The sequence below is a fragment of the Lineus longissimus genome, chromosome 9 (genome assembly GCF_910592395.1).
Source record: "Lineus longissimus chromosome 9, tnLinLong1.2, whole genome shotgun sequence".
In the NCBI taxonomy this organism is placed as follows: Eukaryota; Metazoa; Nemertea; class Pilidiophora; order Heteronemertea; family Lineidae; genus Lineus; species Lineus longissimus.
Genome location: NC_088316.1, coordinates 1775994 through 1790244, shown reverse-complemented (window position 1 = coordinate 1790244; position 14251 = coordinate 1775994).

Here is a 14251-nt window from a genome sequence, read left to right as displayed (position 1 = left end):
AGGTTGTGCCATCCGTGGGTCAACGACACACCGCACTCTAAAGCAGACATCATTCAAGCATATTCTAGTAGGACCGCCTCATAACATACAAATACTGCGCCAGAGTATGGACACTCTGGCGAGAAATACTGCAGAATCTTTAAGAACTCATCCTCGCATACCAGTGTAAATGGCAAGCACCTTCCCCACCTGCTTACATAAGCTCAATACCGAGTAAAAGGCCGGGCGCCCAGGATGTCCAGGACTCAAATTGGCATGTTTAGTTGTGTTAAGACGTCGGACGAAAGACAGAATTTTGGACGGCTTCACCGCCGGCTGTCCCAAGACCGCACTGTTTCGCACACCATGTTTGAAATGAAGGTTGTTCCGCGCGACGACTTTTTTTTTCAATCGGATGATGGACATGGACGAATTATACCCCCAATCGCCCGCAGACATGATAAAACCGTGGTCTAATTCTTAAACTAAACAACATCCTATTCAAGCGGACGTAACAATATTCATTTCAATAAATGTCCACTATAAATTTAATCTGAAGACTGAATAAAACTTAACAAAGGACAAGACGGTGAAAGGTTTTTTCATGATGTATGGGGTCATCACGTTCGAAAGTGAGTTATAAAACTTGGTACATGAATCCATGATCTTTAATAATATACCCAATGAATCTGGCCTTTTCGTGATCTCACGTAAGAATTTTGACATCTGGTGATGTTGTGCTGGTAAGATCTCGTCCCCAGGGGTTTAACCATCGTCATGTGTATACAAATATGCATGTTACAAGCTGTTATGCTTCAGTGATCCAGGTTGTCTCTCGCGGTCACCTTCATCACAATCAGAATTGCCCGTTGAAGCGTGTTGTCTCTGTTCCCATTAGCTATTCATGAAGTCGGTGGTCGTCTGCTCGAACCTAACTACAATGGCCGATATCTCACGAATCAATTAAAGAGTTGTAAAATTTCTTCATTCTGAGAACGGTTGTGGGAACAAATTTGATCGGTTTCGTATCGAAGTTGAGTCAGTTAGAAGCTTGTTGTGCCTCAAGTGAAGCTTTGCAAAGCCATCGCTCTCTGCTACACTCCCAATACAACCGTTGTATCCGTCTTACCAGAGAAGGCTTTACACCTTTCCAAGTTATGCAAGAGGGCATGCCAGCAGAATTGCCGAAGCGACCGAATCCACTGCCTCCGGAGTGTAATCACAGGCGACAGTGTACACTCACGACACGAACTCTCTTTCTTGGGAAATTTCGCAGTGACAGACAGTGAGAACCGAATCCAACCTGTTCGAGTTTGAATTTCATATAGATCTTGTTTAAGCCTACTACAATGGAGATCGACATTTAGTTGGATTCGTAGGATTCGTATACTGTCTCACGCGCATATACATTATTACGAAATTCTGTCCTGTCTGGTGCAGTAATCTCATGCCGTCTGTTACAAGAATGGCTGAGATTTGGTCCGCAGTGTACATTAGTCACGTGATGACAGATAATGACATCAGATTGGATGTAATGTCCGCATACATCACGCAATATTCCATTAGTGGTTGAATAATATCTTGTCAGATGGTGACTTTTTGATAAAGAAGCGACAAGTCACCAAAGTTCATCCAGGACCTGGGATCCAGAATCGCTAAAGATTGCGGAAACAATAACGCCTGCGGTAAATAGTTCTTACATAATGTTGAAATCCTTACGCGCGCCTGCGTCATAAGATCACAAAACCTCTCTGGTCTCTCTTGAAGAGGTCTTCTAATATTCTGGGACCCCGCGATACCAAATTTGCATAAATTTGCATGGATCAACCTGCAGCGTTCCGAATGAATGGCGGCTATAATACCTGTCATTGAGGACATTATCAAGATGAATGAGAGTTTGTTCAGTTTTCCTATCATTGTCCCCACAAGAAAGGAGCGTAGTAGAATCTCAGGAACACTGCGAATATCTCAGTATTATCATAACTTCATTATTCATGCCTTGCTTATTTCAAGGACGCAGGTTTTTGGGACCGCTGTGTTTATTGTGTCGCCCGAGGACGCTGTGAAGAAAAGGAAGAACGCTGCCTAAGCAGACCACAAGGTATCAGATGCGTCCGTCTTCAATGGGTTGTCAAACTCGACACCAAGGTTTACACTGTAGCGTGAGGAAAGCGTTAATGCATGGCTTACATGTTTGACCATTAGGCCTACTCTTACAACTTTATGCTGGCCATTAACATAAGGCTGGGGTTATCATCAACATCATGCTGAGAGTTACCAACAATTTGAGGCTGCATGGCGTTACTTTCCAATTTAGAAAGTTACCATCAACAAGGGCTGGAGTTACCAAATACTTACAGTGTATTGCTTTTAGGTTGGCGTTACCCGCAATCCTAAACCCTCAACGTGAGGCTGGAATTACCATCAACTTAAAGCTGGGAGTTACCAACTAGTTGAGGCTGCATGGCGTTACTATCCAAAGTATAGAGTATAGAGTTACCATCAACTTAAAGCTGGAGTTACCATCAACTTAAAGCTGGAGTTACCATCAACTTAAAGCTGGAGTTACCATCATATTGAGTCTGGCGTTACTCTCTAACTCAAAGCTTTACTTACCATCAGCCTAAGGCTGGAGTTACCTTCAACTTAAAGCTGGAGTTACCATCAACTTAAAGCTGGAGTTACCATCATATTGAGTCTGGCGTTACTCTCTAACTCAAAGCTTTACTTACCATCAGCCTAAGGCTGGAGTTACCTTCAACTTAAAGTTGGAGTTACCATCAAGTTAGGGCTGGTATTACCAACAATATGAGGCTTGCGTTGCTGGAGATACCATCAGACTGAAATGAGTCAAGTTACACTTGAATGCAAATTTCGATGTGATCTTTTGAACACCACCTCAGGTGGGAACAGCAGTTTCAGCAACAGGAGATTATCGCAGTGAATAATGATGATAATAATTCAAATTAATTTCCTCGAGATTTGAAAGATCGCCAACCTTTGAGGTCAAACATCTTCACCCCTGAGCATAACGGTCACTTTTAAATCGACTTTCGCGACTTCGGAATATAATATGATAACCTCTCTCCTGTTCTTCTCCCGAACCATGCCCAACAACAGGTGGTATTGAGTCCGCATCCTTGAGGAGAGAATGGTAATGAGAATTGGCACAAAACCACTTGCTTCACCGCCAACCCAAACAAACAGAAAATCCGCATTGTCAACGACCGCATCGCATTATTCTTGAACTTATGAAAAGATGATCTTCAAAATCCCATTGATCCAGTTGTCATCTTTGCATTATGAATTTCCTGTCTTGTCAGTTCCGCCATTGTTTTCCTCGCTCGTCGGCTAAGATGTTGAGCCCGTGACAATGCAACCTGTTGCAACCTCGCCCGAGGACTATAGCGCGACCAAAGTGCACTACGATTGCATTATGAAATTTATATTTTTGTGTCATAGGGATGTGGTTTGAGTAGACATTATTCAAATGATTGGCCTGAAGGTCACCTGGAGGTCGTTGGTGATGGACGCCATTGATGACACCCGAATAGATAATACAATAATGTTGTCAAATCTATAATATCTCTCGAGGTTAAATAAGATTGCGCATTGCCGTGCGAAGAAATATAATGTGGCCGCCTACACTTGGGTCAATTTCGAATGGGGGCACTCTGACTGGGTCACATTGGATTCTGACCAAGGAGGCAATACAGGTAATGCAGGCAACACAGGCAATACGGGCAATGCAGGCAATGCAGGCAATGCAGGGAGCGGTACTTACTACAACCATGAAGGTTACCTGGGGGGGGGGGGGGGAGAGGGGTTTGGCGAAGTGGAAGTTGCGGACTCTTTCAACGTCTTCAGGGTAGTTATCCACATGTGGCGCGGATCCAGTAGAGGGGACTTCGAGATTTTGACTCAGAAAAGACTCTGGACGATTTCTAAATCCTCAAAAAAATCAAGATTATTTCGGCTCATTTGTTACATTTCTCAGTTTTTGTACTTTTTAGGTATGTGACCACTGTCATTAGATTGGAATGTGGACAAGGATTATGACAAAAATGCCATAGATGCCCCCACGGACCATGCCAGGCGCCTACGCGCCTTGGAAAATATTTGTCCTCGACGCAGGTTCCAAGAATTTGTCAGTGATTTGATAATCTTTTGTGACACTAATGGTCAAAGAAGGGGGTGTCTTTATCTTGTGCACCCCACCCATGCAACAAGTGCAATGTTGATATTTCAAAATATTTGAAAAATGTAATGTCTTAAAGGGGGTATATCGGCAGGAGCCAGGGAGTCAAATCTGCAGTCTCAAGGCCGTGACTATATGCACAAAAAAGATTTTAAAAACACTTGCGAAAATCACTAAAGATCAGCATCACTGTGATCAAACAAGTGGCGGCGCATGGTGGCAAGCAGTGTCATTACCCTCCTGGCCAGGTAAATACCACGCCCAATTTGTCCCTTTAATCTAAATATAACTTTTGGTGGGTAAGAGAGTGAATGTGAAATTGGTTAAAAACACCATGCATACGTGTAACGGTGGTCATCAAAATCACCCACCCAAGGTATTTTTACTGCGCGGGGGGGTCTTTGCCCATTGCATAAGGTGATGACATTACAGAAATATTTGACTTTTACCAAAAGAACATCGTCAGAAGAAATTTGTCTGTGATAGTATACGCTGCAAAATAAGATAACTCCGTGTGATCAAGAGGCATGGACACAACACGATGTTCTGATTTCTTCACGGGGATTAATACAAACAATGTTTTCCTGATCATTAACTCATCATGCGTGACGTGTGACATAGGATGTGACAAGAGCAGAGCTTAGCTCCACTTGGATATCCCCGTACAATCCTATCGAGTGGTTACTATATAACATGCATTATGAATTACTATATAACTATGTATCATGCTTATATTTCCTCCCAGAGGGTCGAGGTCACATTGGCCCCCTATCTGCTTTAACCAAGTGCTGGACGTCCCTGATTAAAACCCAGGGGACACCCGGTGCGAAAGGGAAGAATATCCAAAGAAAAAGTAGACCTCGGCTCAATATCAAGGCTAGCTGGTTGCTCAAAACAAATCTTGTTATCTCCTTCAGTTAAGCCATTGGGCTCAACGCCATGTTTAGTAAGCTCTTGGCCCAGGGGACAGACTTCCCTTTTACACCTGCAGTCTCCAGCCCGCTCGTTGCGCCGCTGTGCGGAAACGTACAGAACCAACACTTGTCTGCCGCTCGGGCAAACCACTTTACCAACTTTACGACTATAAAGCAATAACTGACAAATCTTTATAAATTCTTGGTAAAACGTGTATTGAAATAACCTAGCGTTTTATTTCTGAGTGTGTTTTGCAAACCTATATGAAGCCTGGGGGTCAAGCCCTTCAGTTTTGGTCCTCGCAGTCCGCTGCTGTCTCACACAAGCCACCGCTCTGCTTGAGAATCGCCAGACAAACCCAGACGGACTGGCGCTCATGGCCAATGTTTTGATATTGCTTGCAATTGTTTTTTTCTTTCGAGATAAGCTTGGTAAACTTTCTTTCACGATCTAATGCCGCCAGAGCAGCGGAGGTTAATATTTCGAGTCGATCACTGTCCTCCCCAAGCCAGACGGACAGGCGCGCGTACGCACGCGCTTGACGTACGTGGGTCTTTTAGTATAATTGTCCGCGTGGACAACACTCCGCAAGCCACAATTCAAACAGTACATGGTTGTATATCATTTAAAACAATAGTTTACAATAAAAAAATCAATGAAACAGACATTTAAATTACGAAATACAAAATTAAATAAAACAAGCATGATGCGTGTGCATTTTCGGTTCAGCCAAACTTGCTAAACTTATGGCCAAAAAGGAGGCAAGTTTGTCAACGATGTTTCTGGCGGTATTCTTCTGAAGGGCTTTCACTTTTTACTAGTTTCTTACTAAATCCATTAGAGCCATTTGCTAGTGGCTCATTAAAATTGACAAAAACTGCGTGAAAATATCTTTATCATCATAAAATAAGATTGTGAAGTCCTAGCAAGGGCCTTAGATAGAAGATCGATAAGCCAGTTTGCCATGGTGACTGTTTCGAAGACCCGCATATTCGTCAGTGATTGTCCTCTCGAAACTGCATGCCCAATTTCGCTGCAGTTGGTTTCCAATCGTCTCAGCGAACCAAGGATAATAACATAGTCTTTCAAGCGCCAAACATGCGACAAGTGGACTTCACCTGTTACACCAAAATACGGGTCTAACATAAGATCTTACTTTTTCGTTCGAAATCCCCGTGGATACTAAAAATGTCCCCACCGCTTCCTTAATATCTTCCATGGATATTACCTTACTCGTTTTGGAGGAAGTGAGATAAGTCCTCGAATGTCACAAATTGCCATCATTGTCTTTACTAGTCTCTTTTCAATTACCCTCATATTCGAACCCTTGACCACTTTGCTACCTACTTGAATAATCATGTATGTTTTGCAGAATGGATCCCTCGGACTGATGACGGACTCAAGGAAATGAAAATGTCAAATTCTGGACCAAACCCAGCGAGTCCTACCGGCTCTCTTATGGAGGCAAGCCCTACAACTATATGTAAAGCATGCTAAAAAGAACGGTTTAGCCAAAGGCCAGCCAACTGTCCTTTCTTGCACTAACTGAATCCTAATTCTGGACCCTCATTTGCCCTAATTTTCGTGTGACATCGTTCCTGGTCCAAATTCTCATAACAATGTCATTTTGACCCTATCAACTCGTGCACAGCATTTCTCCAAATATTTTAAAAAACAAACGAGACAAGTGCAATGTTTGAAACAAAGATTAGTGGAGTTACTTTCTGGTGTGTATTCTTGGCTAATATTTACGGCGGTCTTGGAGTCGATTACAATCGGTTGGATTCGCTGTTTCTACCCAAAGATTTACAAGGACTCAAGATGACGCCATGATACACTGAGCTGGGGTTCTGCGTTATTGGCAAATTTGAAATTATTTTTTGTCGTATTTTACAAAATGATTCTTATTCCACTCGATTTGAAAAAGCGAACATGCAGGCACTGAAAATGCTATCCCAGGGTATTTTAAACCTTTAGACGCGGCTCGAGATCGAACGCAGCTCAAAAATGTCAACCTCTCTTCAGACCAAATAATATTTAAGCTTACTTAGATGACAATTATTTTCTTTTTTAAGACGACACATTTATTACTTTTGAGTAATTATGTTCGTTATGTTTTTTCCTGTCCTTTTTGAAAGACAGAAAGACAATCTGGACTAGAAGCCGACACGCGTCCATTTTCCGTCAGACGTGACCTGAAGACAAAATCGATCCGCAGGTCGAGATCATTTTGTTTTACAAATAGGTAGCATTGTATCGCATCCATCAAATCCTCGGGAAAACTGAATATGACGGGTGTGACGGGGATGATCCACCTCCAGTAAGCCTATGATTGTCCGACAAAGACATTCGGATCACAGACATGCTCTACAACTTTTGTCTTTTTTATACTATGATGTCTTTTTCCTTTGTTTCAACGTCTGAATAATGACATCAAGACGCGACATACATTGTCCTTCCGAAAAGTTAAAATGCGTCCAACGAACTTTTTTAATGAGCTTTATCCGTAATTATAACCCTTTAAGAACGCTAGCTTGATCCAAAGGCTTTGTTCGCCCTTTTAACAAATTTACATCCATGACCCGACAGATTACGAGAAATCCAAAAAGGGTGTAGACCCTTTGTGTATTTATTGTCGACTTTTGTTTCACCATAGTGCACCCTTTATTAAGGGCCTGTAAATCAATTGGGCCGTGGGGCATCAAACGATAGATTTAACCCATCGTTCAATTAAAAGATATAAATACGACCAATTACTTCCATTGCGGTTCAAAATAGACAATTGCAATTAAAAGTCGTTATTAAGATGTTAATTGATATGCAAGGTCTTTTTTTGCACAGCTGTCGTCTTCCTTGTCAGACATAACAGCATATGATTCAAGTCACTAAACTTATTCTGCTCGTCCGCCAATTTTCGTCGCGCGGTACCTCATCAGGCGTTATTATCTCTTGTACTAAGACCCTTGACTAAGACCTAAAGATTATTGGTCCATAATGATAATAAACAACTTGTCGTTCAAGCCGACGCCCTTGTGAGGCGTCACAGAAATGAAACTACATGCACCCTATACCCATTGATCAACTCTTTGATAATGTCATTAGCATACAATTATATCGTTCAAAAATTTTTAAAAATCTGAATGTGAGATTTCAGCTTTCTTAATGAATAAACATTGAATATACATTTTAACAGTGCAGTTGCGTACATCGATATAGAAAATTGCATCTTGAAAAAAATCGGTTTGTACCAAATATTCAGAAGTCACCCTGCAGCTTGACATTTCTAGAATAGAATAAGGTTTATTGCTCAACAAAATTACATTGCGTAGAGCACAAAACTACCTATATACAATAGAAATACGAATATACATGCGAAGGTTTTTTAACATCAACAAAAGAATACGAATTTGCTTGCAATATGATTAGAGTAGTTGGAGAGACTTTGACAAAAATTTAGTTAGTTTTATTAATGTATTCTTTGGCGAGTCCAAAAGATTTACATATTTAAATAAATCTGGGAACATATTGGTTTATCGTCGTAAGAAGACGATGTTGAGTACATTGTACACGTATTCTTCTAAAAGCAACACTTGTGTTTGTTCCGTTGTTTAGAATATATAACAGAGTCATTTCCCCTTCTTTGTTTCATTTAACGGTATCAAAGTCTAGTTGTCCCTGAATAAATACTATTTGGAACGACGCGACCATCTTCCATTGTATAGAATTGGACAACATATTTATACTAGTACTACTACTTAATGCTTTGTGTTTATCATGCTGACATTAGTACATTTTTTCACCGAAGGAGACTTTTATTTACTCTTTATTGTCTTACGCTAACGTCTTGGAGAAGACAACCCCACCTGAGACAACCCGGGACATCTTCGGCGTTTTTGAAAACATCTCCTTTGAATTCCGAGGGTTAAACCTGATCCAAAACGGGTGAGGAGCTTTTGTTTCTTAATGTACACTTTTGTTCGAAAGTAACGGGCCAGAGATGAGTGCCGAGACCTGATGCCCCCCCCTCCCCCCCTCCCCGTGAGGACGAACCGCGTCGCGCACACCCGTCACCGCGGATGAGCTGAAGACGACATAAGGTGTCCGGGTCTTTCGGTAATTTTCAGCTGAAAAGATCTATTTCTTCATTAACCCCTTAGAGAGATAGTTCGTCGGTTCCATTGTGGTTATCTGTGGTGTCAACTCTGAATAGTTTATGTTACAATATGTATGTTAACATGTGTGGACCCTCGCAGTGAAACTCATCCGATGGACAGAGGGGCCACAGTGATCGCGTCATGTTATTTCTAAAAGGGACAATGCGTATATATAACAGCTGTGCAAAGGGTGCTAAAACAATAATTGAGAGATTGAAAGTTGTCTTCTTTAAATTGATAAACAGACGGGGAACGAATGGTCGCCATTATTCCACGACCAATTACATGTATTGTCCTATCCATTGCAATCCGAAAATACGACGAGATATGGATTTGATTATCACCTTCAACAATTCAAGGCGCTCAGTTGGGCGTGAGCCCCAATCCTCGCGCGAGCCTCGCGAGGGACTCGATTAAAGATCAAGTATGGAAGGACAAAAGTTCTCATTTAAGGACAAAAGTTTCGCACCCTTTTCGGATTTCGTTGCAGGATCGAGGGAGATGGTTGGGTCGTCCTAGGGGCGTTGTCTTCTAGGGAGAGGAAGACAAAAAGGGATTTTAAACATAATCTTAGGATTTTTGGTTATCAGTCTAGTTTGTCTTTTTGGAGGCTTAAAGAACAAAACGAAAATGATTTTTTAAATGGACGACTAGACAGAGGCTAGACAGTCAGTTGGTAAAGACTTCAAAGAATTCTAAAATTCCCATCTTCGGCAGTAATAACGTTTGTTACATAACTCATTCCATATCAACATAAGCAAAAACTCTGCATCTTTCTACTCAACATGTACAGCGCGGTATTGGTCAAAAATGGCTTGTCGCAAATGCTATGCTTTTGCAACTTCGCACCTGTAAAAGTCCGCGTAAAAGGCAGGAAAGTCAACCAAAAAGGGTATTTTTGAACCCCTTTTGAAGTGTTTATCCTTCAGGTGCAAAGTCACACATTGATTTATGAATTAACCCATTCTTCGAGTGTTATTCGACCCAGAAACGGTCTTGAGAAGGCTAACATATTAATTCGTTTTCTATTTTTGCGTGAACAGTTCACGGAATTTGTAATTTTTGCAACTCCCTATTTGAGGAAACGGTGTTGGTCATAATTCGTCAAGAAGAATAGGTTCGATTAATGTCTTAATTGGCTTATCATGGAAATCAGATCAAAACTGAGGAAACATTTCGCCAAAAAATTGGCTATTTATGAAGCAACCAGCTACTTTTCTCGTTCTCTGTCCGACCTATAGCAACAGTTTTGAAATGAAAAATATGAATATACATGTAAATATCCAAATGTCATTCTCCAAGCGCCATTCAATGGTTTCTCTTTTGCACCTCCTTAATTTAAGGAATGGTGGTCATTAAAGTTAATCCACATTCTATGATTAATTTATTGTATCATGGAATTATGATGGAAAAGGGAAAGAAATTTAAAGAAACAGTTTGTTAAAATATTGGTTATTTATGTAGTAACCAGGTCGAAACTGAAAAGGCAGCGACATATTACTATGTTTTTGAATATAGCTAGGAAAAGGCGATATTATTGAATTGGCAAAACTAAAAAAGGCGTCAGTTGCTATTTCCTCTGTTAATGATTGTAATATTTGTCTGCAAACACGTCGGACTGCAGAAAAAGGGTGTTGCCAATATTTCTCTTTTGAAAAATACCCGTTGGCGGATCAAACCGCTGTTGTTGTATCGTCTGCGATGACATATCGTAATGTTGACGTTTGGGTCCTTTTGGAATCCCACATTCTGTCGTCAGTCTGTTTTCATGATAAAAATTACAACCTGATAGCTTTTCAAGAACAAAAAAAAACGCCTTTAATGGAAACGACAGTATGTCAATGGAATGATGAAACAAATACTACTGGGTGTCAATGAAACAATAGGCAAAAAAGCAGTAGAAATGCCAATGTTGTTGTACAGAAGAAAAAATGGGTAAAGCGATAACAAATTACGTGAATGTTACTTATTATTCTTTGCTCCAGCCAAAGTGAAGTTTTGTATATTTTTCTCACGAAGTTTTAGATGTCACTGAGGGGTCAAAGTTTTCATAATGACGTAAGTATAGATATGCAAAGATGGCCGCCCTTGATAGATAAGAAAAGAGCAATCTTCTAGTCTGGAATGTAAATTTAGATGTCTTAATATTACACTAATCTGACCAGGGCTTGATTTTTCTCATTGTATCTTTGTGTAAAAGAATTCAGGTGACAATCAAAAGAAACTATGCAAGTTTAGACATGCTTTTTATTCATTCAAACTCGACTTTTAATTCAAGTGGCCGCCATTTGCAAAAAAAGGCGTACGCGTGACGTAATACGTCACGTGCGCTTTGCAACTGTCACTTTTTGACAAACCGAATTAAGATTCCTGCAGTTTTTACGGACGTCAGACTCTGTTGACATCGAATGTTTCTTCTGACGTAACTTCAAGACAATCTGTCCATAAGACTTGAAATTAAGCCCAAGTCAATACTTATCCGCGGGGACCTATTTATGTGGGCAAACAACTTAGGCAAGGTATTGGTCCAGGCACCGAGTCCAAACGAACTCACAAATACTTGAGAGAAGAAAGGTTTTGTTACGAAAAAATGTATCCGACGTAGCCTTGTTTGGTAAATAAAATAAGAGAGACGATATCAACATGGCTTGCGTCCCTGGAAATGTTTTTGTCTTTGTTATAACGGACTTTGGATAAACCATCAGTATAAAATCAACAGGTTTTGCGTCAGATGTTTGTTTTTGACTTCAAGTGGGCGTGCGTCTACTTTTTTGGTTGTTATTGTATACGTGAACGGGTGGCAGTTTTCACGCATAACCGCAGTTTATCAATGAATCATGGTCGACATTTCATAAAATGCTAATAGAACTATTTAGATGCGAATGAAACTGTTTTACAGTCGTATACCGGTGGCCACAAGAGAAGAAAATTAGTCGAAGCCATCTGGCGCCATATTTTTGCAAAACTCGGAATGATGAGCCGCCTGTTGGTGACTGATGAAGCCAGTGAGACTGGAAAGAAGAAGATCGGGGGGGGGGGGGCGTGTAGATTTCATGACCAAAAATAGTATTCTACCCCTCTCTCTAAGACTGTAAGTGACTGCCTAAAACCCGCATGTCGTATCACCGCTATATCTTGGACCATAATCCGGCGAAAGTCCCATCGCAAAGCCCAAAAATATCCCGAGGCAGTTTGAAAGTATTTCCAGTATGCCACGAAAAGGAAAGCGCAGTTACCATAAAAGATTAAAAGATATTTTGGAAACAATTCATGTCGGATTTACCCAACGTCAAGTTCTTGCTCCCGGTTTATGATGCAGAAAACATGTCCAAAGTTGTTATTTGAAGAGAATATGAAAAGAGCTTTTTATTTGTAAGGAACAGCCCTAAAACAAAGGTGTTTTTGTTACTAGATTCGTGCCTTCAGCACTCATAGCTCGGGGCGAAGTGTGTTAACATTTGCCGAAGGTTTCGCCCAGGGCCTAATGAGACGCTTTTTGTACATCGAAAAATATTTGCTAAATTGAGGAAACATAGTTCACCAAAACCATTGCCTCAATTGAGTTGCTAAAACAATAACTTTCGATGCTTTGATAAGAAATCGGGAACTGTTTGACTTGTTCGTTGAAGAGGAAATGTGAACTTTTTGAAAACAGCTTTTCCAGAATATGGAAACTGACCGTTTGAATGTGAACCTCTAAATGTTTTCAAAAACGCGAACCCCTTTTTTCTGAGCGTGATTGATACAGAGGTTAATAAAATAGCAGGACTTGGTCAAGTTTTGGGTGGTGTATACAAAATATTTGGCAAGGCTCAACGGCGTCAGAATTTCAAACTCAACGGTCCTTAAGGGTCTTATCCCGTGTATTTAGTTAGCTTTCTCATATCGGCGCGACGGTTTGACTGAAATGACAAACCTTAACTCATTTGCTTAACTAAGTAAATTAGTCGAGGACATCACCAAGAAAGATTGGCGAAGTCTAGGCGTGAAATATTTGACTAGAATCAAATTTCAAACAAAAAAGTCTTCAATTTGTTGACTGTTATTGGGAAGTAATCATGCTCTGATTGTCTTAAGGCTTTGATAGCGAGAATTTGTCAACAGTGATTGCCAGTTAACCCTTTGATGAACGCGTCATCCTCGTAACCTCGTTATGGTTAATTTGCCGTTACAGACTAATGTAAACACTAGAAAATGGTGGGAAATTTGTATTATTCTGTGTTAAAATGCACATCAAATCACGTGTTTAGAAAGTATACTTTACACTCATGAGCACTTAACAGTTAGCGTAATTGGTTGTATCCCATTAAGGCGCGTGTTGGGACAATCCGCGTGTCGAAAAGCACGTTTCGGGGTTCATGTTAGAGGAAGGGAAATGTGAAGAAATAATGAGAAACTAATGAAAAAGTCTCAATTCTTTGGGTGCTCTAGATGCGAGTACCGCGGCGCACTGGCCTCGTCGCCCAAAGTTCGGGGCTGGGTTAAACCCGTGCGCACCGGCGATTCGGCTCTTTTACAAAGACCCGCCATGCACCTGATTTTAAGAAAAAACTTAATCAGCTTTAAATAAACTTTGTTGCAGACTTCAATGCATCATTTGCTCAAGCTTACATCATTAGAATGAGACGTTATTTCGCTCTGCAGGACGCTTCAACCATACATTACCACACTTGAACTATAAGTGCTAAATGAGATATTTAAAAAAAGAGAAAAATTAGGCCCTAAGCATTTCTCTTTCACGCTGAGATTTCCAACTGAATTTATCGGATTCTGAGCTCAGTACAAAAGTGTATTAAATGAAATCTTAAAATGTTTCTTTTCTAAATATACCTGCTGTGAAAACCTCTGAGCTTTTGGTGCTCTGACCTTTTTGGCCAAATCTGATCCAGCTTATAAAGTAACGGTCTTTGCACCAAGAATTGGGTTGTGCTTCTTCTAGAAAACGAACCCGTGCATTTGTCGCGCCGAATCTGCGAAATGCTTTTGGTCTTGATGTGTCTTGAAG